Below are 26,418 nucleotides of genomic sequence, written 5' to 3'. Positions count from 1 at the left end.
AAAATAAAACCTGACCCAGACAGGACAGTTTTTATTCAAACCCAAGCCTCTGTTGATCTGTCTGTTTTTGTTCCACCCCTGGCCCTGCTTCACTCCCCCACCTCTCTTCAAATTCACAAGTTTTTAAATGTAGAGATGTTTCTAATTTAGAAAATTATTTTGGTATAATGAACTAAAACAGAAAGGAGGGGACTAAACTGAGGGAGGTCAAAAACCAGATGGAAATAGAAAATCTGAAAACATCTAGAAAAAAAAAATTGTCCTTAAAATAATGGAATCTAAATGCTGAAATTACACATCTGCTCTGCAGCTGTGCATTCCTTAGCCAGAGCTTCTGCTGGAGAAATGGCATTAGTCAACTTTTTCTGAAAGTTTCAAATGCTGTTGTATAATATTTACATCTCTCTGTAATGCTTTTGGTAACAGCCTTGGGGACCTATGGTAGTGGGGAGAGCAGAGGTGTATGGAAAAGCTGGTGAACTGATGTTAGAATTTTCTTTGTCTTTAAGCATCTGTGGTGTGTATGGTTGTTCACTGCAGTGAAATTCTGTGATTTTCTTTCCTGGTGGTTCTTTATGAGAATCTTTTCATTTCTGTTGCCTTGATTTTGGAGGTGAGGTTGATTACAGGAAAAGTAACCAAATAAAACTATATGAAATGATGGCACACTGCTGCGAAAAGAATGTTATGAATGAAGAAATATCCCTCAAGTGTTTTACTTCCAACAATGGCCAGTGGTATTGCTCCAGGACAAAGTGCATGACAGTCTGCAACAGATGACTGACATTGTACCACTGTGTGGAAGCTTCTTCCTAATAACCAGGGGCTGGTTGAGACTGTAATGCACATTAAATACATTTAAGTATATGTCTACAGCATGTTTTTATACAGTATCTTAAAATATTAAACTATTTTAGTTAGAGAAATTCTCTAAGTAAGTTATAAAATGTATAATTGTACATTTTCCTTTGTGTTCTTCTTTTCTTTGTGCTGTTTTGATGGTGTTCATCAGAGTTACCTGTTGGTACTGAGATGAACGTTATGTTATAGCAGGTCTTTGAGCAGGAATTGCCTTGAGTGCTGATGTAAAGTGATTTTAGTCTAAAAGCCCAGGATGTTTTTTGCTCTGTAAAAAAATAACAACCAAGCTGACTCTTGCTTCAAAGAATTTAAGCCAAAATTTTAAAACTTGAGGTTACGTAAGATAAATGTCCCATTTTTCAGAAATGTTGAATATTGTTTATGAAGTGTATCTGGTTTTGAAGGAAGTACTTGTTTACAGGAAGGTATTTTGTACTATGTGTACTTGGAGCAACTGCAGGTGAAATAATTCTCCTTCAGGTTACTTTCAGTGAGAAAAGAAGCTGTGTGCTGCCAATACAGATTTGTAAGCTCTCCTGAGGATTTGAAAGGGCAGAAATGGGGCTTCGGGCAGGGTAGTGTGTGGAATCAAGTAACAGGGAAAGTGGGCAGAGGAGCAGTGCAGTGGTGAGCAAAAGTGGGAGTCATCCTTCATCAGAGCCCTCCTCCAGGTTTTTTACCTGGGAGCGGGAGCAACAGAACTGTGTATCTTCTTTGTCTGTATATAGCTGCATAACACCTTTTTTCATATCTATACATGTATTTCCTTTACATTGTCGCTATTTTTTTTGCTCCAGCTTCTGTGACTTTGTGATAGCATGAAATAAGGTTTCAGGCTATTAAAGTGTGGCCAATATGAAGTTTCCCTCCACACAGACATAAGTTTAATACTTCATTTGGATTTCACTCTGCTTGCTGGAAGTTGTGGAAGACACTGGGCACAAACAAAAGAAGTCGGAGGTCTGTGTGAAGCTGCATGGGAACAGTCTTACTGAGCTCAGAGATGTGGTGGGACAGCTGACATGGCTGGAGTGCTGTGAGGACTAGTTACAGGCTCTCCAGTAAGGACAGGCTGGGATGGCAAAGGGTGCAGGGTGTTGTGATTTGTGGAGCTCTGTCTTTTGAGAGGGTGAGGAGTCAGTTGGGAGCTTATGGGTCAGGATGAGCAGCACGGATGATGTTGGTAGGTGTCTGACAGCCTTCTGTGATGAAATGACCAATTCATGGTATGAGTGGAGAACAGTGGATATTGATTATCTTGACTTCAGTAAGGCTTTGAAAGTGCCTCTTGTAACATCCTCATCAACAAACTGATGGAAGTACAGACTAGACAAATGGACAGTGAGATAGACTGAAAACTTGATGTGCTCCAAGGTTCATAGAGTTGCGATCAGTGGTGTGAAGCCCAGCTGGAGACCATTCAGGGGTCAATGCTGAGTACCACTAGGGTGTGACATTTTCATAAATAAGTTGAATGATGGGACAATGTGCACTGGTGGGACGTATCTGGGAGACACTGGCCAGTTCTGGGCTCCCAGGAGGAAATCAGCAGGTACCCCTGTGGCAGAGAGGTGCTAACAGCCTCGCTGGAAACAAGTGACAAGTCCTGTTCTGTTCCATGTGTTTCGAAGTAGTGTGGAAAGGGGAGTGGATGGTGAGGTGGTGAAACTCGTAGCTAATACAGGTTGTAGCAGTACTGAACTGGTTGTAGCAGTACTGAATGCCTGGATGATAAAATATCAGATGAGGTGCTGTAGGTGCAGTGCAATTTAATTAAGACAGAGGAAAACCAGCAATAGGCTCTAAATTAGGTATTAACACTTGGGGAGGCCTTGGATAATTTTCCAAGCAGCTCTTTGCTATGAAGCTCTAACTTCAGATTGCACCTATCTGCTTACAGCATTTAAAACTCCTCCTCCTTTCTTCCCTTTGGCTGTGTTTCTACTGTCACTTTTGTATTTGTGTAGTTGTGTCCAGGTGGAAGGTTGGATTTGTTTGCTAACCTGGCTGAAAACTAACCCTGTAAATAACTCCAGGATTTTCAGAAGCTCCAGCGCACTGTGATGCCATATGCGGACTAAGGGAAGAGGAGGAGTAGTACTTCTTCTTAGAAGTAGCACAGTGTTAAATAAATTTAAGCCAATTTTGAAGCAGCAGTCTATAGAGTAATTAGAAGTTTTTTAGAAAATGTGATTATGCAGCTGTACACATTCATTATATATGGACAAGCATGTTATATAGTTTTAGTAACACAATTTCAACAATCCCATTAAAACTAGAAGGTTGGGGTTTATTTGTTGTTGTTGTAGGTGTTTTGGTTTGGTTTATTTCTTCCCCCAGCAGAACAAATGGGATGCAGTACTGAATAGGCTCTGGCTTCTTGAGTCAGGGCAAGAGAAATAGCAGAGAAGGAAATGGTGGTGGTAGTTTACCAAACCTTCAATGAAAAGAAACTGGTGAGGAATAATTTTTCACTACTATCTTCTTTTTTTTCCCCCTCCATGTGTAAGGGAATGGCAAGTCACAAGCACAGTAAAATACGAAATTTGTTTCCTTTTTCACCTAGAATACTTTAGTTGAAGAGATGCTGCCAGAGTATGTGGCTGGGGATGAAAGTGCTGTTCAGGTTGGTGACCACACACATTTGTTGAAGGATGTGTCTGCTCATGGAAATAGCATAGTTATCGTGTGCAGTTGTAGGTCAGGAACTACAGAGGCTTCTGGATGGAGCAAGGGAGGACTGTTCTTCCTTCTTTCACAACTGGTCTGATAGCAGGCGGTGTCACAAACAGTGCTTGGCTAGACATCTGCTACAGTGCAGCAGGCTAATTCGTATGCCATTTATCACACCCACATGCACCCAGGCATGTCAGCTCCTCTGCTGTTACATCCAGTAGTGTCTGTAATGCCTACAACTTTTTTTTTATATTGCATTGGCATCTAGCTACCTTCATTGACACATTCGTTGCTTTTGGTTTAATGATACTGCCGTCAAACATGAAGTAACATGTTTTTAGTGTCTGCTTTATCTTGAACGTTTTCTGTTCAGGTACTTTGTTTTGCTTAGTGTGGAAAGACTGATAATACAGTTTCCTAAGGACTAGGAGCAGTGTAGCCAGGTAGACACCCATTGATGTCTGCAATGAAAATTTGCTAGATGAGTAACTAACTAGCAAGCAGATGAAGAGGGCAGTTCTGTGCTACAGATAAGCAAGCTTAGCAGCCGGGTACACCCGAAGGGCCAGTTCTACTCCCTGTTAATGGGACCTTGTGGGTCCTTGCCTTTTCCTTCACAGCAGCACTGCCTGTCAGTCCTCTGATGCTGTAGGAATTTAAACAGGCTGACAGCCAACATTTCTTTTTTTTTCAGTAGGCTTCACTTCGTGCCATTGTAGCTACAATTGTGGGGGCAGACCAAGTGCCAGTGTTGGCACACAGAACAAGAGTGCCCCTTCCAAACACAGATCAGTTGGAGTGTAATGTGCTTGTGGGTAAGGCTGCCGTTTGGGAGCATTACACGTTTTGGAACACTTCTTTCTGTTAGCTTGAATAATACTGATCCTTTGTAACTTCTTAATGTATAACTTGAGTATATTCCCCCTCCCCAAAGCAAAAATGAGTTCAGCAGAAGCTTTACTTTGCCATCTGCACTTTCCTCTTTGCCCTTCTTTTGCAGTTGTGTCCTTTGTTTTGTAGTTTTCATGTTCCTGATGTAGTACGTGAAGTTCTGGATTTTGGCAAATTCCTAATACCTAAAACTTCAAAGACAAGTTGCATGTGTCAGCAGGCTTGAAGATTAGATGTCTGGTAAGATAATGGAGTAGATGTCGCACTGTTTCAGTTTCAAAGGTCTTGAGCTGTGTTAATGTCCCTGGAGGTGAATGATGTGATTAGCAGTGTTCAGTAAACTTGCTATGCCTGATAAAGGGGGAGGTCAGTATGCACATACTGTCCAGCCACTGAGATGTGTTGTTTGGCACCAGAGGATGTAGGAGGGAAAGGGGGAGAGAACTGTGGTTAGAGGAGTATGTGTGTGAGTAGGGAAATGGATATATTGCAAAGAACAGGGAGAGTGAATTCATACTGGATCTAGTTGAGAAAAGATACAGACCAAAAAAGAAACCAAATCTGTAGTAAACCAGGCCTTCCTAAGTCTGTTGCTCATAGTGCAGGTTGTTTGATATGTGATGACTTTCCCCACCCCACAATGAAGGGGAAAATTTTAGATTAAAGAATCACTTGAGGTATAAGAACCAGAAATACCATACGTGTGTGTTTGGCATCACTGCCATAACAGAAGGGATCAATTCAGCTGAGTTTTTTTCTTCTGTTTTCCTTATGTTACCTAGGCTTTATTAGAAGGCACAATAAAAATCTTTATATAGCAGGGACGGATATAACAACATGCATGCTATTCCCATATCCAAGGAGTTTTGCAGAGTTGGGCAAAAGGAGCTTAAAGTGACACAGCATCTAGCAAGTGAAACGTGGATGCTCCTATGTCTTACACAAAGCTGGCTCGTGGCTATGAATAGGGAACTATATCTGAGAATTAACTATATATATATATATGTGTGTATATATATATAATGTATTTTTGAGAGGACTGCTGCAGTTGAATCAGAAGACTAGCTTTCTGACAATGGACATAATGGAATTAAATGCCATCTTAACAGTGCAGTTGGTATGAGAGAATCATCTAAAAATACAGTGTTAAAATGTCTGACAAGGTCACAGGAGTACTGATGCAGCCACATGTTTATATATTAGTATGCTTGCAGTCCACACTCCTCCACCTACTGAACTCATTATACTGGAACAGAAAACAGATTCTCTATAAACTGCTTGTTGCAGATTCACTTGTTTTTGAAAATGCTGGATTTGCCAAATGCTGCTCTTTTGCACTGAATTCCTTTTTTCAGGAAGCATTATAATCCAGGACTTGTGCTTTTGGAAGGTATATTAGGGAATATTTTTACTCTCATGCAGACAAACTTGACAGTACTGTTGAGTTTTTAATTTTATTTTAGAATGCAAGTTTCTAAAAGTATACTTTATAAATAACTTTATTTAACCAGAAATGTTGATACATCTTTCAGATGATTGTTTCTCTGCTCTTGAAAGCATACTGCATAGGCATAGCTTCATTTGGCTGGATGCACAGAGCTCAGTTATAGAGCACTGTGACTACTTGTGCACAGGTTTGTTAGAGATCGGTGTCTAAAGTGGCACTTGCTAAAACAGTTAATGTTCACTGTCATGTTTCTGACATGAAATGAGGTGTGTTCACAGGATGCTTCATTTAGAATGATACCCACCGAGCCCTGTATTGCTCATGCACCCAAGAGTGGTACAATTAAGAGAAGTTAGAGGACATTTTCCATTTCAGTATTCCTTTTTAACAGTACTTTATATAGCCTGTTGTGTGTGTCTTTAGCAGATAGTTGTTGTTTCACCATGCACATATTTTTTTTGTGATAGGTGGTCTGTAGCTTTCAAAGAAGGTTATGATTGTGAAAAACATTAAAATTGTTATAAGCAGGTATCTTTCCTGGCACTGCTCTTCATTTGTTACAGTTCATTTCCATCAGCAACATGAGCTAGGAATTTGTTTCGATCAGTTTGGTCTTTCTTTGTTTTTGTCATGTGGGGGCTCCCCCCCTTCCTCCAGTGACTGGTTGTAATCTCTGCTGGCACAAAACTTGTGCTGAACTGAAGTACTAAAGGCACTTGTGAATGTCCTAAAACATCACAGTTGTGTTTTCTGCCTTCTTTATTTGAATACAGTGCATCCTCGAAGCAAGGAATCCTCAGTAAAATTTGTATCTATTCTTTTATTTTCAGCACAGTTGACCCCCATTGAAGCCTTCAGGATTACTTCGTATTTTTAAGGCTGTCTTAATTTTCTTTATATATAGTGCCTGTGTAAAATATACCAATAGTAGGTCTTAAGACCAAAACATGACCCGTGGGAGTGAGGGGAAAGTTTATGTTAAAAAAAGACACAACAAAGTACAACTACAGGGAGGATGCTAAGGGTGGAACTGTTATGCAGGCCTTCTGAAAGAGAATCATCACTAATAACTTCTTGCAAGCCATTTAATAGCTGTTAGGTAATCACGTTATGGTGTTTTGAGCTTCAGTTTTAATGTGTAAACATACTTGCTCTTCCACTTCTAACCAACAATTTGAATACATTTTATTCCAACTGAGTAAGTGTTATTAAATATATTTTAAAAGAAAAATAACTGATTTGTAAGACTATTCAGGTCATTTTCTCTTACCTTGAGGTTAATAGAGAAATGCTGAGTTAACAAAAAATACTGTCGATTAGAGGCTGCGATTCTTGTTTGAATTTTTGTTATCAGATGCAGATTATACATTGCAAATCAGTGGTGCATAAATAAATTCTGTAGATGAGAGATTCCTTCAGGAAGAGGTTTAAAAGATGGAGTTTTGCATAATCTGAAAGATGAAATGTATTGTATATTGATGCATACAGGCCAAATGACTGTACTTTGCCTTCTGTAACATAACACAAGATCTTGCAAAGTTAGGTCAGCAGTTGCAGTACACAAAAATATTTATGTTCAAAGTGCTCATATTCTGTGAATAACAAAAGCATCAGAGTAGATTTTTGTTCCAATACATAAGAAAAAAAATAAATGAAACAAACAACCCTGCATTTACTTTGGCTAGAGTATAAGGGTAAAGTAACCAGCTTGTAGTGCTTCTGATGCTTGACCTGCAGTAACCAGGGCTAAGAAATACTCGTAGTTTTTTTTTAATAAGGGTGGTTTTTTAAACTCATGCTGTCTACTCCAGGGTTTGGGGTTGGTTGGTGTTGGTGTTTTGGGGTTTTTTTTGGGTGTGTGTGTGTGTTCAGATTTAAAATCTTCTGGAAGATCCCTTTGTAGTGGTATTTGACATTCTTAACTAGATTCTGAGTTTTTAACGTGAAAACAGTGCTTCAGTTCTACATCTCAACATTTAGAATTTGTTCCTATTTTGTAGTTGAGGACCAGTACAGGAGGAACTGTATGAGTGAAGAAACTTATATCTAAAGATCCCTCAGCTCTGATTTTCTGTTTTCAAGTCCTTAAATATAGTTAAAAACCTAGGCCCAGACCTTGATGATAGTTAGAGTTTCTGGAAGCCTTTGTTTGTAGGATGCTTTTTACACCAAAGTGGTGCTACAGATGCTATAGCCAAAAAGTCTCTCCCGGTGGGAGAGTTCAGAAGATTTGCCACCCTTATGAGTCTTTTGCAGGGTCATATTTAGATAGGACAATAACAGTAGGAAACACCTCCTATGGAAATCATACAGGAGAAAGTCAGTGTGAACTCTTGTTGCCACATTGATGGACCTAAGGATTTGCACCCTCCCAAGATACCCTGAGGACTGCTTTTTTTGCTGTTCCTCATTGAATAATAGCATTTGGTAGTATGTTTAATGGTTAAAATTAGTGCTGTTGGAAAAATGGTTTTTTCAAGTTACTCTTTTCTTACACTGTGCTATCACTAGAATGATTGATAACTTATTTTTTCCCAAATCTGTCTTTTATCTAGTAGGAGAATGGTATCTTGGTCATTTCAGTACTTTCAGGATGGCAAAAATTGTGGCTATTTTGTTCACAGCAAAACACTTATTCCAAGTTGCAACACACAGTTTGTGTATCTGTAAAATCAGATACACCCCTTGAGGGTTAACTTCACTGTTTATTTGTATGTAATTGGCCTGAAACTTAGAACATTGCAGTGGCCTGCACCCTAAATACAGATAGTCTGAAAAAATTACGTGAATTTGTAGCAAAGTTGTCTCTTTCACTTGGGTTTCCGAGGTTGTCTGAATGAAACTCCGTCTGTCTTAATATGCATGAATGTTCTGGTTCTGAGATGCGAGGTTTCTTAGATGAAAGAACTATTCTATTCTTAGGCTTTCCTTGCTTCTGAGTAAGGCGTGGTCGTTCCTAAGCTCAGTGGAAGTCAGGTGAATGTCTAGTCGGGGTAGAGATGACCCGAACAAATGAGACCTTCATGGCTTAACACAGAAGCGATTGTTCGCAGAGCCGGCTGCTGCAGGCTGGCAGCGCGCCGGTGTGACGAGCAGCCACCGGTACCTGGGCTGCAGCGGGCCGCTCCGGGCGTGCGGTGGCGCATCCCCTCCGCCTCCCCTCGGGGAAGAGATACCGAACAACCCCCGGACGGCTTTCGTTCCTATTGCAGGCAGCACCGGAGCAGCTCCATTCCCAGCCAGGCAGCGCCGGATGCCATTTTGAGAGGTTAAATGACTTCTAAATGCTGCGGTGCGGGAGGAGGGGCGGAGGAGATCGGGTTACCGGCTCCGCATTCCAGCGCCGCTGCTGCGCGCCGGGGCTGGGCCCGGCCCGGTCCCCCCTGGCCCTGCCCCTGTCGGCGGGGCGAGCCCCGGGGAGGTGCGCTCCGTGGGGGCCGGGGAAGGGGAGCGCAGTTCTCCTCCTGAGGCTCTCCTCGCGTTTTGGGGCCGTTTTCACCGTTGAAGGCAGTGGAGATGTGAGACAGACCCCGCCTTGGTTGGCCGGTGTCTGCCGTTCTCGCGGATTTCGGGGGGTTGGGTTGGCTCCGAGTGACCAGAAGAACTTCTTGGGAAAGAACTTTAAGTATTTTTAGGTATCAGGAATCCTTGTGGCTCTGTTTAGTTTTGGTTATCTGTAACACTGTTCATAAGGACTTTGTGGAAACGTGCGTAAAATGTTTCTTTGAGAGCTAGAAAGGTAATTATTTGATGCATTTATTGCCTACTCATTTTTCACGTTGCTACCTATATTTACAGAATTATGTAAATTCTGTATAAATATTTACTTTTTCATGGAGATGTGGGTTTGTGTGTTTTGCTTGTTTCCCATCTCTTCCCATGGATACAAAATAGCAATTTGAAGCAATATGTTTCAAGATCGTCCAATTTCCATTTAATGTTTGCACTGCAGCAGTACTCAGTTGTTCCTCGGCACAACAATGCTATGTACTTAGTTCACACTTCTTAAAGCTTTCACCATTTAAAGAAAAAGAAAAAGGAAAAAAAAACAACAAAAAAACCCCAAAACAAAAAACCCAACCCAAAACCCAACAACCCCAACCAAACTGCGGGAGGATATCATTAAAGCTTTTCATGATAGAGCTATGTTTGTATTTGAAGTTTCAAGGTGGCTTTGGAATAGGATGCTCTGTGGAATATTTATTGATGGCAGTTGTTACAGTGCAAAGATATAGCAACGTCAGCTTATATCTGTTCTTCCTGTAGGCTCATAACATGTCTTGTGTACTACTCTGAGGCTGCATAAATAATTTCAGGGGAAAAAAAGTCTTTATTGTGTTTTTTGGTGATTTGTCCCGTCCTGTCCCCCCTGCCCCCAGTTCAGTTTGTGAATCATTCTGCCAAGCAGGTGTCCAGAACTGTTGACCAGCACCCTCCACCCGCCCCCTGTATGCTATTGCAGGTACGAGATAAATAATGACTGGATTTCCTTCAAAAGCTAAGCACAGCTGTGTTCATGGAAGGCTCGGCAGGGACATGAGGTGCCACATTTATGGGAGCCTAAATGATGAATGCTGCATATTGAGTGCTGTGAAATGTACAAAGCAAATCCACTGCACAAATATCTTCTCTAGAAACTGGTTGGAATTGTATTTGTTTAAACAAAAGAAATAAAGTTGTTAGATCATGGGATTTTTCTTCATGTCATGTAACCTCTTTGTAGCAAAAGAGGTAAAACGATCCTGGCTGTGGTTAGCAGTGCAGCTCTCATCAAAGGAATTCCTTTATTCCCCTCCCTCCTCCCACAAATAAAAGCAATCACTCGCTGAAATGGGGAGTCCTACGTCAAAATCCTGCAGCTGTTTTAGTTAGAATGAAGCTCTTGTAGAGAGAATCTTGTTCTGATGAAGATTATATCTGAATGTTGCTGCTGCTTCAGGAGCTCCCCCAAAACCAAAGGGACCCAAACGGATTCTTCTGGTTTGCTGCAGGGAGCCTTTTGTCTCTTTTATCTTTCCCAGCTGAGGTGTCATGTACAGGTTTTCTTCTCCTCAGCTTGAACATGAGAAATCCAGTTTCAGCTGGTTATTGTCTGCTCCACAAGTTTAAAATCCAAACATAAACTTTTGGGGAGGATTGAGTTTACCTGAAAGTCAATAAAATTTGACCTTAAGAGCAAAAATTAAAACGGATGCTGTATCCCATTTTCTTAGTAAGACTATATATAGGAAAAATAAATTACTCCATCACCTCATGCATTCTGTAGCCAAATTCTTCTCAGTGTTTTCTCAACGTAGTATGTCCCATGCTATATGTGAAAATGTGTGTAGTGTTGAATAAAAAAGTTACCCATTCCCAAAAAGCAGTAAACAGCTGCTATTGTTGAGAATATATAAAGGTAATTGATTAAAAAGAACTTCAACCAACAACCAACCAAAAATCCCAACCCGCCTTTTTCTGTTCCAATGTGTACCTCTGTAATGGGTTTTAGTGCAATTCAGATAGTTCCATCATTTTCAAATGGAGATGTCTGTGTCTATAATGCCTAGAAGTGAGAAAAAGACTATAAATGCACATATATCATTTATTTTACTTAGATACTTGTTACAGTTTAGAAACTTCAAGCAGTCTTAAGCAGTGGTGAAGCTCTTGTGCTGAGATCCAGGGTAAATTAATAGATGGCAGAGCTCTGGGTAATTTTGTATCACCAACACCCAACTTCTGCCTTAGTTAAAATACAGCATAGCTGCTGCAGTCACACTGTAAGTTAGCAGTGAACACATCTGAATTATGTTGCTTCTGCCCACGCATGCTTACCTTGCAAAATGTTTGCATAGTTCTTCATCAAAACACTTCTCTTAATCTGCCATGGCAAGCAACAAAATTATTTTAGCACTAAAATAACACGGTAGTTGAGCTAACAGCCTTGCAAATGGAGGATATGCTGTATGTTTCTAGCATTGCTTTTGCTGTAAAACCGTGTTATTTGTTCACCTATCTGATCGGGCAGTGAGGTATTGGGTGATTCTGCACCTTTCGCTTCTTTGGTTGTATTCCATGTAGTAATTGTGGTAACCAGGTTAAGTCACTTCATTGTCCTGGTCTGTCAGAAATCCACCTTATCAAGAAACAAAACCAAACCAAAACAAATGAAAAAACCCACCCGACACCAAAACCATCACGAGTTGAGTAAACCTCATCCTTTGGTTACATGGAATACTAGCTCTGGTCTGCAGCTGGTGGGAGAATAGTGGGTTTGAGACTAAACCTTTTGATGTTGGCACACTTTCTGCTGAATTAGATCAGAAATCATAGCTAGCAGGCTAGATGTTTGGTCTTCTAGGTCTGGGTCCCCCAGTACAAGAGAGATGAATGCAGTCTGCTGCAGAGGGTGTTTGTTCAGCCTGCAGAAGCTTGAGGAATGACCTCTGTGTTGTCTTCAGCTACCTGATGGATGTTTTAGGGAGATGGAGCTATAGTCTTCCCAAGAGTGTGTGTTGAAAGGATGATAAATTAGTGGTTACAAGTTACAGCAAGGTAATTTCTTATTGTATTAAAAAAATAAAATCATTAGAATGGTAAGTTACTTGGGTATATTGCTGAGAAAAGCTGCAGGACTGCCATTCTTGGGCATGTTCAGGATACTATTGGCCAAAGTCCTGAGCAGCTTAACCTAACTTTGAATTTGGCTTTGTGGTGGGCAGGAGGTTGGCCTGAACAACTTCTGGAGACTTCTACAGGTTGATGGTTCTGCCTGATAGCAGCTTGAATATGTGAGGTTGCATATATGTGTGGACACCTTGTGTCTTTCTCAGGAGCTCTGAGAGTTTAGGTCTCATCTGATTTCTAACCCAGGCTAATAGATTGCTTGGTTGGTCCTTTTTAATTGACATGATTTTTTTTCAGCTGAGTTAGTGAATGAAGAACAGAAGCAGAAATGGCTTGACTTTGTTCAACACCAGCCATGTTAGTCTGTGTGGCTGCAGTGGTGGAATTTGATTTGTATTGTGTAGCAAGGGTTGAAAATGGAAATTGGAACCAAAGTGTACAGTTTGCAAGTGTGCCACCATCTTCCTTTCTTTTCACAGTTGAGGGAAGAGCTGTCCTAACAAATGGGGCACTGAGCTATGGCCGGTTTATAGGGTCAGGTTGGTGTGCTTTAAGATTAAATCCTTCTTTAGAAGAAGACTTAACATATTTTACTTATTTTTCTCCAGTACACTTCTAAAATGAGTTACTTGTAGCTAAGGTTTGTTTGTATCCAATGGCCTGAGTTCTACCTTTCTGAAGGTCTAGCTTGGGGCAGGAAGAACTACATAGGCTATTTTTTCTGTTTGTGGTAGCCTTCCGTTCCCTGCTTTAAGTTGGTCTTTATACAGAGAACTGAGGCAGGAGGGCTGCCAAATGGTTTAGTGCTACAAGCTATCTGAAGATCTCAATCTGAATATGTTGTCAGTGGGAGCTGTTGGGTTCATGCCTAGCATTTTCTTTTCCTTTCTGTATTTTTTTCAGTCTGACCACTTTGTTGACTAGATTTGGGCTCTTGTTTGATTTTAAATCTTTCGCTACAGCCCTTAATACTTCTGGTTTTTAAAATTAGGAGTGTTTGTGACTTGGGAAAGTTAGTGTAATACGATGGAAGTTAAACGTTTGTTTCTAAGAGCGTATTTGAAACAATGGAAAGACTTTAAAAAATGTTGAAGTTCTGAAGTGTTTCTTGTGTCAGCGTTAGATTTGGCAGCGTTTCATGAAATGAGAAACAACTTGCCAGGAAAGGAGTAACTCTTAATGTGCTTCTTGTGAATCCCATGATTTTTCTGGAAATGTTAGGATCCTATTGTAGGACTTAGAAGGGGAGAGTTTACTTTGAAGTGAACTAAAAGTAGTTTTCTTCCTTCCTTTTGAGAGGTAGGGTATGAAATGGCTGTAGATTGAACTGTTGGCCTGTAAGCAATCATTTTTATATAGATATAATTGAAAACTGACAGCAGATTTTTTTTCACCAGCAATTTCTGTATGGCAGGCTTTCAGACTCAAGAAAGGTATCATTTCTATAATAATAGGTAATAAATTCTGACAGGTTCTGAGTTGGTGTTCTGGCTATCTGCAGCTCTTGCATGAGTAGATTCTTGCATTCTTTTTCCAGTTGAATTTTCTATTATCAAACTATTGCTTTGTTATCAAGTGTGAATGTTATCGCTCAACTCCCCAGAATCCCTTTCGTTTTAAATCTTTAAATCAAAATGTTAAACCATGTTGGAACTTGGTGGAGGACCAGAAACCTCAAGGCAGATAATGGAACTAGAGAAAATTCCCCAAATACTAAAGGCAGGAATCTTTTTCATGTCTTTTTTTAATATGTTTCCAAATATCAACCATGTAGTGTTATTAAGTAAGATCTCTTGTTACTAGTTCTTTCAATTTTGACTCTTTAAAAATGACATGTTCTAGACTGCACATAGAAATGTAAGAAAATAACTTCAAAGGACTACTTTTAGCATGCAGGTCATGTTTACTTGTGAGATGATGTGTACAATCTAAGCCAGAAAGCAGAATATTCATAGAGTAGTTTGCATTGGAAGGGACCTCCAAAGCTTATTTAGTTCCAGCTCCTCTGCAATGAGCAGGGACATCTTCCACTAGATCAGGTTGCCTTATCCCTTAGTCTGTTGCAATAAGCCCTACTAGAAAGTTTGTCCCCATGTTCCTGTATTTGTTTACATTGTGCGTTGATCGCAGTTGTGTGTCTGTTACTTGTTTTCCATAGCCTGTTTTGTTCCCTCCACCAATACCATTAGTAGAAAGTGGTAATATAAGCATTTCGTTTCTTTACTGGCTTTTATTTAAAACTGCATTTGATGTTTTCCTTTTTTTTACTGTTTTTAATTTATCACAACATCAACAAGAAATAGAATTCATCTGTGAACTGGAAGGCTTTCTCAAATATAGCTGTAGTTTTGTCAAAGAAAACTCAAGTGTCAGGCAAATACATAGGACTTGGTTTGTGCTTTTCTCTTGCATTCAGGTTTTCAAAAAAGTCTGTTTCCTTGGAATTCATTGGGATTTTGGGCTTTCTTCCTGTTGCTTTTTCTTTTTGTATTTATTATTTCCATTTGAATGATCAACTTAAATATCACTACTGTTAGGAAGTGGAGGTTCTCTTGCATAGGATTAGCTCATGAAAAAGGTGAAAATTGTTCCTCCCTCATATATTCTTTGTAACAGTAGTATTTCTCAGAGTAGCTGGCTTTTTGGAGGTTTTTTCTTTTTAATAGCACATAAACTGAATAGCATCAGTGGGAGCCTTTTTAAGGAGGATAAAACAAAGATAGTAAGGTAAATGTAATAAAGATAAGACCAGATTATAGGCAACTTCCCATTATACTTATTGTGCAGTGTTTCATAGTACTGCAGTAGCTGAAATCATTAGTTCAATTGTTTCTAGATTCTCCATAAACTATTTTAGTTTCACTGTTGCTGACAATAGCTTGGAAAGCTCTTTATCTGCTTTTCATTAGTAGCTGTGTGTCCTGGTGGTGCTGTGTATTTACCATTTCACACAATTATTTGTCCTAAAACATATCAGAACAGTCTAAAGTATTAAGTGGGCTCTTCAGTTTGTTCAGTGTCATATCCTTTCATGCTTTTAAATAAAAAGAAGCCCTCATGGCTCATCAGAATACTTCCAACTTTAAAGTTAGAGCTTAAGCTGCGAAAACATCTAACATTTACGATGATGTGAAAGAAAGAGCAGTTGACTGAAGAGGGAAAGAATTGTAAAAGTCTAAAATAATTATTATTTTAAATGCATAAAATATATTTTTTAATAATCCAGGTACCGAAAGACCCATAGAAAAATAATGTGCTGTTACTCTGCACTAATGGAAGAGTTGTTTGTCATTACTTCATGTGCAGCAGGCAATTTGCTCTGATCATGCTCTATAGTCAGTGCACCTGAAGGAGCATGGCAGGGCTGAGAGCTTTGGGGTGAGTACTTTGCTCCCGGAACAGCTGGGCTGAATTCTGGAGTATTTTAACTTCTGTCTGGTGAAGAGCAGTAGCTAAACCAAAGCTGTTCTCTCTCCACAGCTTTTCTTTACCTCTTCCATCATCCTAAACAATCTTCCTCCTTCACCCCATTCAGAGTATAAATATATTCAGTTATTCAAGACTCCATCCTGTGTTACACTGCTGATAAACTTTTCTTCATTATGACCTCTGAAACTGATAGAGGGTGAAGTCTTGTTCTTCCTCCTCTTTATAACTCTTAGAAAGTCTCATTTGGGAGCTCAAACAGAAGAGTATCACTTCATCCTGCCTAATGTTTTTCCTTTATTTGGAGTAACATATCTTTAAGAGCATCTTGATCCTCCAGGTTTCAAATGATGGGGTGTCTTCCCCCACTTCCACCAAAGGCAGGTAATAGGGTTCTGAAGCTGCTTTTTAGTTTGTCAATTCTAGGGTCAAGTTACAAGTAGTGTGGTAATAGTTACATATCTGGACTGCTGCTATTTTTCAGTATATAAGAATGTTCCTCTTGAGATAACTTACAAATATTTTGTTACTTTTAACAAAGAGGAGGTACAAGCAGGTCTCAGCTTATTTAATGAAAGAAAACATGCTGCACACAACCAGCCAAGAAGATCCCACCTCCCCTGAGGAGATTTGCTGGACTCAGCAAAGAAGAATTGATATTGTCATTATTCAGATTGCAAAGCATTAGGTTGTGTTGACAAAGAAATAAACCTTACCCCGGAGTGAACATGTAGACAAAGAAAGCCCACAGGCTGTTCATTAATCAGAAGAGTTCTTAAATGCTTGAATCTTTATGCCTTTAGAGCTGTATCTTGAAGAATATATATTGAGGGGAGGGGGATTTGTCCCCTCTCACTCCCAGGTTGGTTTAGGCAACACAAAGTAACGTGAGGCTGTTTTATGCCTCTGCAAGCCTTTGTAAAAGTTAGCAGTCCTGTTCAAGGATGTGATTAAGAGGTTTTGGTTTGGGTCATGCATATGTGTGTCATGTCATCATCTGCTTCCTCTGTATGCTCCTCGTCCCCTCATTTAGAAAAACCCAACAAAACAAAACCAAACCCGAAACCTCATTTAGTCCAATCACTGAATTATCACATCACATTCTGGTTTATTAGAGACAGACATTTTGTATTATGAATAACTTGAGAATTTCTGGGTCTTACCTGACTTTCAGACATATATGAACAAGCAAAATATATTACAATAGGTTGTACTCACCCTTTCCTAGGCTTTCTGTAACTGCAAGTTTATTTTTTGTTCTTGCCCCAGATTTGATACCTTCTAAATAAGGATGAGTTAAGTTATGGAGATGCTTATATTACACTAAAGGCAGGCATCTGCTCTAGTGACTGCTAGCATATGATTGCATACTGCTTTGATCAAGATTGAATTGCATTGCTTAGATCTTTAAAGTTCTGTTTTCTTTTTAAATACAAAGAGCTGTAAGCTTGTTACTGAGTTGTTGTGTGGTTCAGTTTAAATATGCTCAAATATTTACTCTGTTTTAGTTTTGAGAATATACTAATGTGAGAAGGAATGTACAAGAGTACTGCTGGTGTTCAGCAGAGCCTGTATTTAAACATATTTATTTCTGCTTGCTTTAGTAACTTTTATTGTTTTATCTTGTCACAAAGAGAGCCAGAAGAACCAAGTCAGACTCTCTAGTCGTCTTTGTGTACTTGAAAGCTGTTTCCTGGCTTGTAGTCATGTATACTTTAATAAATCATTTGAAGTAAACACAGGGACATATCTGGGATACATACTTTATTCTGCTGAATCTTCTGCTCTTAATGCAGTCCCATGAAAATAACCCATTTCTGACCCTGGGTTGAGTTGGTAGGACTGCTAGTTAGGGAAGCTGTGTACTACTGTGGCACAGTGTGAAAGTCACTCCTATAAATGGAGCCTGCTGCTGTATGGCTATGTAATTCTGTGTCAATTTTAGTAATTTTCATAGCTGCTTATAAAAAGGTGGAAAGTTGTTTCATCCTTCCTGCCATTCTGTGGTATATAAGAAAGGGGCTACATAAATAACATTTCTTTACGTTATTTTATGTTTTACAGACATTGTGTCCTGGGTTCAGCAGTAGCAGTCATTTTTCTCCCTCTTAGTAGCCAGTGCAGTGCTGTGTTTTTGACTTTCAGCTTGAGAACAGCGCTGATAACACCAGTGTTTTTAGTTGCTGCTCAGTAATGTTTACTCTGACCGAGGACTTCCTGAGTCTCATGCTCTGCCAGGGAGAAGGGGAAGGCAGGAGGAAGCAGAGACAGGACACCTGACCCAAACTAACCAAAGAGGTATTCCATACCACAGCACTTCATGGCCAGGATGTAGAGCTTAGGGCAGTTACCCAGAAGGGCTAGATCACTGCTCGGTTGGGCTGGGTATCGGTTGGCGGGTGGTGAGTGGTTGTATTCTCTTCCCTTGTTATTTCCCTTATTATTATTATTATTGGTGGTAGCAGTAGTGGTTTGTGTTATACCTTAGTTACTGGACTGTTCTTATCTCAACCCATGGGAGTTGCATTCTTTCGATTCTCCTCCACATCCCTCCGGGAGCCAGGGGGAGGAAGGGGTGGAGTGAGAAAGCGACTACGTGGCTGACTGAGTTTAGTTGCATTTCAGATTTGAACAAGCAAAAGTGGATATGATAGTGTGTATGTGTGACTTCATTTTATAATTGTTTAGCTATATGGTATACATATTGGAGTTTTAATTGACATACCTTACTGTAAAGAGAAAGCATAGGCAAAATGTAAATAGCTAATTCTTTATAAAACACTCCAGGAAAACCTAACTTTTTTCTGTTTACTCTCAATTTGCTCTTGGACAGCCTTTCATCCTTCTTCACCTGATAAGGAAGCTGCTCCCTTGAATAGGGATTCTTTTCTATTTTCAATGAATACTTTTGGAAGCTATCCAGTGTTGAAACCTGTCAACACTCACAAGTGTCTTGCATTCTTGTCAAACAGGGAATGCTGAATTTCCAGTAAGTCGTTAGTGGGCTGAAATTTGCTTCTGTAAGAAGTAAGGAAATTCAGTGGCCTTCTAGTTTGGTGGGAATGATGTTATACTGAAAAGGTCTACCTGAAGTCTGATGCTTTGGGTGCATCATTATTATATTTCTAAAGTGTTCCAAGGGAATGCTCCTCTTGGTGAGGTTTGTAAGTCATATGCCTGTTTGTCACTTGAGCCTCACCTAAATGAGGCCAAATTTCTTTAGAAAGAGATACTTGTCAGATCTTTTTTTTGGCCTGAACCTTTGAGTAGTGCTATATATAGTCTGTATTTTGTGTTACGGAAGATGAAAACATATGAACATATGAGATAATTTAATCTGACAACCTTATATGGAAGTCTTTGTTGCCTTCCCCTAAATGTCACAGTACTGGTTGCTATTTTATAAGCAGCTCTGTAAGTTGCTGAGGAGGAGGAGGCAGCTGATTTATGGACCTGGAGAAGTAGGAAAAAATATTTGGCTGCAGTTTTGCTTGTATAATTTTACAAATAGGTGTCACACATCTTAAGTGTTAAATCAGCTGAGGTTCATAGAGAGCTTTAGCATGGCCTGTAAGGAAGCTACCAATTTTAAACACTTTGCTGGTTCTTTTATTTCTCTATTAACCGTGGTACTTGCTTGACAGGTTAGTAGGTCCAGATGATTCTCCGTGTAGAGAGGACAGAGGTTACCTGTTTATCTGAACTCCTATTTTTGCATTTTTACTTTGTTAAAAGAAGAATCTTATTCACTTATGTGGGTAGGAAATGAAATACCTAAGTTAGGGAACATGCAAAGATGTTCTGTTTTCCTTTTCTCTTAAATATCCCAGAAAATATCAATGGAGCAGCAGTTACTTAGGGTAATGAATAATTTAAAGCTTATCTGTAAAATTAATTTTAGCTTTTTAAAATATATATATTAGAGGTATATGTGTTTTCTGGTTTAAGAATACTTGAGATTCTTCTCTGTTCATGACTTGAGGGCAAAAGAAAACCCACATGAATGCCTACCCCAGCGTTCCATAAATGCACTTACCTGTAGTATATCCAGTATGCCTTTAGCAGTGTTCTTACAATAGAGAATCCACTGCAGTCATGCGTGAATTGGTGTGTAATTGATAACTCTTTAATTTCCTGTTTGAATTTAGATGAGATTCAAATGTCAGCTGCTGGCTCATGTGCCTTCACTAAATAGAGAAAGCTGGTAGTATCAGAGGGGTTTGGGTTGTTTGGAGTTTTTCCTTCTCTTTTTGTTAAAGGTCACTTAACACTGTTGCTTTAATGTATCTTAAGTTAGTTGCATCAGGGCAAGTTTTCCAGAACTAAAATAAACATGGAATTGTCAAAACCATCATTGAACAATGTAACTATCACAATGTACATATTTCTTTGATGATTTGTCTCAATGTTGGTAAAAAAGCTTTTATGTTATTCTTTATGCCACTCTGGAACAAAGACAATGAAGTTTAACCTACTTTATCTTTCAAGAAAAAATAACTTCTCATTTAGAGTGTATTTTGCTTTAAAACATGTATTAAAATGTGTGGTCATATTTCAGGGGTCTCTCCCTCGCCAGGTTTGTTCAATTGGCTAAAACCCAATTTATGATTGTTTTCTCCCTTTTGCCCCTTCCATGAGCCTTGTGCTCATTTTTATCGAGTGACATCCCCTGGCAGGTGCAGCAGAGAATGATTCCTGGCACTCACCAGGTCTACTGTGAATACCATATTTATCCAGAACTTGTAGGATGATGCACTGTCCATGTTAGTATATTACAATGTGTCTGAAGGAAAGGGTCTGTCAGTTTTGTCCCCATTGTCAGAGTGGTTAAAGGTATGTGCAGAATACCAAGTGTGTCAGAGTTCTCAGCAGGTTTAAGCAGATGTGAGCTTTTTAGCTCAGGTGGTAGCACCTCTGGTGTCTATGGATCTTTGTTGACAAAAACTTCTCTTTGGCTGAAGAAGCTATGGATTTAATTTATCCACTCTTCAAGTCCTCCCTTTTCAGGATACAACCCATGTTTTACAGTATTCGTTCATAAAGGGTGGATTAGCTGTACAAAATGAAACTATTCCCAGGCAGTTAACTGGAGGAGATCTGTATTGTCTGTCTTTCATATTCTTGATGCAGGCACAAGTAGTCCTGTGATGTCTGGAATCTGACATGAGATAAACTGGAATTCTTTACTGTTACTTCTGAATGTATAGATTGATAGGAAATGCAAGAGGCCAGATGAGATTTAGATAATTACACAGCATGTCCAAGAACTTGGTGTTGAGTTTTCCTGCCTGGTGTTTGTGTGTGCCCTTCAATTCTGTTCTGTGTGCAATATGTTCTTCACAAATCTGTCATTGGAAATCGTAGGTCAGGTTGAAAGGGTCCATGATTTCATGGCTACAGAACTACAGGCAGTGTAACATCCCAGAATTCTGAAGGTATAGTTGTTAAGACTTCACAGCTGAAATGACTGAGGATTTTTGAGCTGCTTAGTTTCTCCACTGAACTATCCACATGCATTACATTCTGCATGATGTAGCATTGCCTTACTCTAACCTGCTTACCTCAGCTGCAGCAGAAGTTAGGTCTGTGGTGGCCTGAGTTTAGACTTGTAAATCATGTTCTGTATCATCATCCTAGTGATAAGCATGGAAGTTCTTTTTATGGTCATATCTTCTAAGATCCTAATGTGTAAAAGGATACTTTAGCTGTATCTAGTCTGATTACTTGGGATTTTTGTTCTAACTGCCCTGATGGGTTTTTTTTCTGAAATAACGAAGTCTGGAGAGTTTTCAGTGACTGAGCAGGAATAAGTCCTTAGTACAGATTTCTGAATAAGAGACTTCTGATTCCATAATTATAGCTTTCTTTTGAGGTGTTTTTGTTTGGTTTTGTTGTTTTGGGGTTTTTTTATGTGTAACCTCTTTTACACAAAAAGGTGAGTTGTGTTTTCTGGAGATGGGACCAACAAATCTGTTACTGGAACAGGAAGTGTGCTACCCTGTTGTTTTAAACAGATAAAGGAAAGTTCAGGCCACTTGGGATCAGATACAATCAAATATTACCAAGGTAATTTCATGTGGCTTTATGGATTATAATGTACTCTTTCACTTTTGCTTATATATAGAAGGGGAGGGTTTTGTACTATTGAATTACAAAAATTGGTAAAATATCTAGTTCTGTATCTCCTCTCCAAAAACTTCATTGTTTCTGTAACTTCAGTTAGTTGAGAAAAGCCAAAACACCCCTTCACATAACTGTGTGGAACATCGTGCATTAGAAGGATGTCAGATTATGACTTCCTGAAGTTTTATCCAAAAGGATCTAATGTATAGACCATAGAACTACCTGAATTTTGGATACTGCACTTGGACCACATGAATTCTGAAGTTGTCTGGAATAACCTGAAACATTTCTATATGCCTTTCTTTTTCTTTTGCTATACAGTATTGAATAGCGACTTTTAAAGAGAGCAGGAGACTGGATGTAATGCTTTTTATCTTTGGCTAAAAGCTAAAGCAGAAGGCTTCTGTGCTTGGTTGTCTCCTCTGAAGACTTTTGGGCAAGTGTAGAGTCTTGCATCTGGGGAAGAACAACCCCATGTACCAGTACAGGTTGGGGGTTGACCTGCTGGAAAGTAGTGAAGGGGAAAGGGACCTGGGGGTCCTGGTGGACAGGAGGATGACCATGAGCCAGCAATGTGCCCTTGTGGCCAAGAAGGCAAATGGCATCCTAGGGTGCATTAGAAAGGGTGTTGGTTAGTAGGGCAAGAGAGGTTCTCCTCCCCCTCTACTCTGCCTTGGGGAGGCCACATCTGGAATATTGCATCCAGTTCTGGGCCCCCCAGTTCAAGAAGGACAGGGAATTGCTTGAAAGAGTCCAGCGCAGAGCCACAAAGATGATGGAGTGGAACAGCTCCCTTATGAGGAGAGGCTGAGGGAGCTGGGTCTCTTGAGCTTGGAGAAGAGGAGACTGAGGGGAGACCCCATCGATGTTTACAAATATGTAAAGGGTGGGTGTCAGGTTGATGGAGCTAGGCTTTTTTTCATTGATATCCAGTGATAGGACAAGGGGCAATGGGTGTAAACTGGAGCATAGGAGGTTCCAAGTTAACATCAGGAAGAACTTCTTTACTGTGAGAGTGACAGAGCACTGGAACAGGTTGCCCAGGGGGGTTGTGGAGTCTCCTACATTGGAGATATTCAAGGCCTGCCTGGACAAGTTCCTGTATGATGTACTCTAGGTTACCCTGCTCTTGCAGGGGGGTTGGACTAGGTGATCTTTTGAGGTCCCTTCCAACCCTTGGGATTCGGTGATTCTGTGATTAGGTTGTATTCTGGGGAATATGGATGGACCTACTGGGAACAAAACTTGTCTATATTTATGTATCTGTATATATATGATTGTCAACAGCTGGAATCTCCAAAGAATTTGCAGATCTTTAGCAGCATTCCAGGCTGCCCCACCTGCTTCCTATGGGAGCACCCTTGTTGTAGTCAGTTTTTCTCAAAACTGTACTGATAATTCATAACTATTCTGAAGGAAAACACTTTGCAAAACAACTTGTAATAAAATTCTAATGTTAATTAAAGTATGACTAAACAGTTATAGAAAATTAGGCATTTTTTTCACTAGGGATTACATCAACATGAACCTAAATTTATGATTTAGTATATAAATATTAATGCTCTTCTCTGGGTTGTTGATATGATGTGCACTGCATTAATTTAATCTGAATGTGCTTCCCTTGCTTTCATAGTCACTGCCAGTTTTAGGGTTTAATGATAGCTGACCTATTCTCTCATTTCACTTTACAATGGAGGGAAGCAATGCAAATTTTAAGGTTTGTATGTTTTAGCAGAACTTAAACAGATTTTATTGTGCAAGGCAAGAATTCTGTGCTTTTGTGTCTAATGCCAATAGGATTTTGGTTTCAGTACAGGCTGTTTAATAGAATATGTGCATTCTTACAGCTCCAGGGGAAAAAAATATAGTCAACTCCCTCTCTGTGCCAGCTGCAGACTTATAGACCTTAAAGTGTTCATATTCTTCTTCAATAGCTCTCATTGCTGATAACTAACATGCAGGATGACTGACCTTCAAAACCATTCCTATTTTGTCATAACTCAGTCTTTCACAACAGAACACTCAGGTGTTTATTTTGCTTTTGGGGAGGAATACTTTTGACCTAATAAAGAAGTATTTTATGATTTTTTAGAAGAACGTTAATTGTAATGGCTCTCAGTACTTACAGCCTGTTTAAACTGCCAGAAATGTCTGGATGTGTTTGCATTCTTATATCTGAATGAAAAAGTAATTTTTGAGCTCTAGCATCTTGCATTTGTTCCCCCAGGGGCATTGCTTTATTTTCTTTAATGTAACAGTCTAGTCCATTTTCTGTAGGAAAACTTACATATCAGGAAAGTCTGCTCATGCTGAAGGCCTTTAATGACCTAGGGAAGAGGGGATTGTCTGAGGCGTCTCCTGATTTACTTGAAGATGCTGTCATGCTTCCATGTGTTCAGAGCTGTGGAGATGATGGCTCTGACGTAGTGGTTTGCTGAAGGCAGTGATCTCCTGGGAAAAGTTTTCTCATTCCCAGCTATATGTTCCTCTCACCTGTGTTTGTCAGAAAATACCAACCCACAAGCTGTTTTTAATACGATCCTCTATGGCTATAGGTATTGGGGTTTGCATGGCAAGGTGTTGGTAGTAGGAAGGGCTACAGGGGTGGCTTCTGTGAGAAGTTACTAGAAGCTTCCCCCTTGTCTGATAGAGCCTAGTGCCAGGCAGCTCGAAAGTGGACCTGCTGCTGGCCAAGGTTGAGCCCATCAGTGATGGTGGTAGTGCCTCTGATGATGTACTAAAGAAGGGAAAAAGTTGCTGCACTGCAGCCAGCAAGTGGAGAGAGAAATATGTGAGAGAAGCAGCTCTGCAGACACCAGGGTCAGGGAAGCAGGAGGTGCTCCAGGTGCCAGAGCAGAGATTCCCCTGCAGCCTGTGGTGCAGCCCAGGGAGGACACCATGCCAGAACAAGGGGATGCTAAAGGAGGCTGTGACCCTGCACTGGAGCAGGGTCCTGGCAGGACCTGTGCCCCATGGAGAGAGGAGCCCACACTGGAGCAGGTTTGCTGCAGGACTGGTGACCCAGCAAGGGAAACACACTGGAGCAGTCTGTTCCTGAAGGACTGCACCCATGGAAGGGACCCACACTGGAGCAGTCTGTTCCTGAAGGACTGCACCCATGGAAGGGACCCACACTGGAGCAGTGTGTTCCTGAAGGACTGCACCCATGGAAGGGACCCACACTGGAGCAGTCTGTTCCTGAAGTACTGCACCCATGGAAGGGACCCACACTGGAGCAGTTCATGCAGAATTGCAGCCTGTGGGAAGGACTCGTGTTGGAGAAGTTGATGAAGGACTTTCTCCTGTAGGAGGAACTCCATGCTGGAGCAGGGAAGAGTGTGAGGAGTCCTCCCCCTGAGGAGTAAGGAGCAGCGGAGTGTGTGATGAGCTGACCACAACCCTCATTCCATGTCTGCCTGTGCCCCTGGGGGAAGGAGGTAGGGAAGTTGGGAGTAAAGTTAAGACTGTGAAGAAGGGAGAGGTGGGTGGAAGGTGTTTTTAAGATTAGGTTTTATTTCTAATTATCCTACTCTGATTTGATTGGTAATAAATTAAACTGATTTCCCCAAGTCAAGTGTGATGCCCGTAAGGACTCTCCCTGTCCTTATCTTGATCCACAAGCCTTATGTTATATTTTCTCTCCCCTATTCAGTTGAGGAGGGGAGCGAGAGAATACTTCTGGTGGGCACCTGCCAAGGTCAATCCACCACACTGTGGTTCAGATTAAAAACTAACCCAAACATGAATCCTACACACACGCAGAGGTGTAAGTCAGTGTCGCAGAGCAGAGGTTCAGTTTTGGCATCTTCTTTGCTCTGTAGTATTTGGATAATGTCTGAGACCATGGGATTTTGAAGTTGTGGAATTTCTTTTTTTAAATCAATGGTTTCCTGAAGATGTTTCTCACTGTTTGAATTGAAGACAAACTGAAGAAATACTTGAACTTTTGCTGCAATCTTAGGGGAAGGGAGAAGGGGATCACCTATCAAAATGTGGTCTAATATGTCCTGTGGGACAGCAGAAGCTAAATACCATTTGCTCTTTTGTCAGAGAGAAACCGAGGCCTGGGCAACATTCCCAGGATCAGTATCATGATAAGAATGTGCACCTCTGAGCCTGTGTGCCAACTGATCAGATTTTATTGTTGTTTCCATTCATGCAAGGCAGTGTGTTAGCTAAGTGGCAAGTAGGACTCTGTGCTGGGAGAGTTGACTATGAAATTTGCCTGATGGCTGAGCAGCATAAAGCCTTAGGTATTTTTTGATACATCTCTGGAACTCTGGAAGGGTTGTGTGAAGTCCATGGTATATAACTAGTCTTGGTTTTGGGGATGTCAAATGATAGAACCACAGAACGGGTTGGAAGGGATCTAGGGATCTAGTTCA

At 40.3% G+C, this 26,418-nt stretch overlaps 1 protein-coding gene across 3 annotated transcripts in view; it reads left to right on the top strand.

Moving 5' to 3' along the window:
* The window catches only part of BMPR1A (bone morphogenetic protein receptor type 1A), an 83,477-nt gene that overhangs the window by 6,836 nt on the left and 50,223 nt on the right, over positions 1 to 26,418 (top strand). Inside the window, exon 1 of one of the 3 annotated variants that reach the window (XM_031053103.2) lies at positions 25,389 to 25,470. The exons of the other annotated variants lie outside the window; for them this stretch is intronic. The gene's annotated coding sequence lies outside the window, so the exon portion shown is untranslated. Of the gene's footprint in view, positions 1 to 25,388; positions 25,471 to 26,418 lie in introns of those variants that run through there. 3 annotated transcript variants of the gene reach the window in all.

The sequence above is a fragment of the Melopsittacus undulatus genome, chromosome 4 (assembly GCF_012275295.1).
Source record: "Melopsittacus undulatus isolate bMelUnd1 chromosome 4, bMelUnd1.mat.Z, whole genome shotgun sequence".
Classification (NCBI taxonomy): Eukaryota; Metazoa; Chordata; class Aves; order Psittaciformes; family Psittaculidae; genus Melopsittacus; species Melopsittacus undulatus.
The sequence above is the reverse complement of the archived record's forward strand: the minus strand, read 5'-3'. Positions and strand labels throughout refer to the sequence as shown.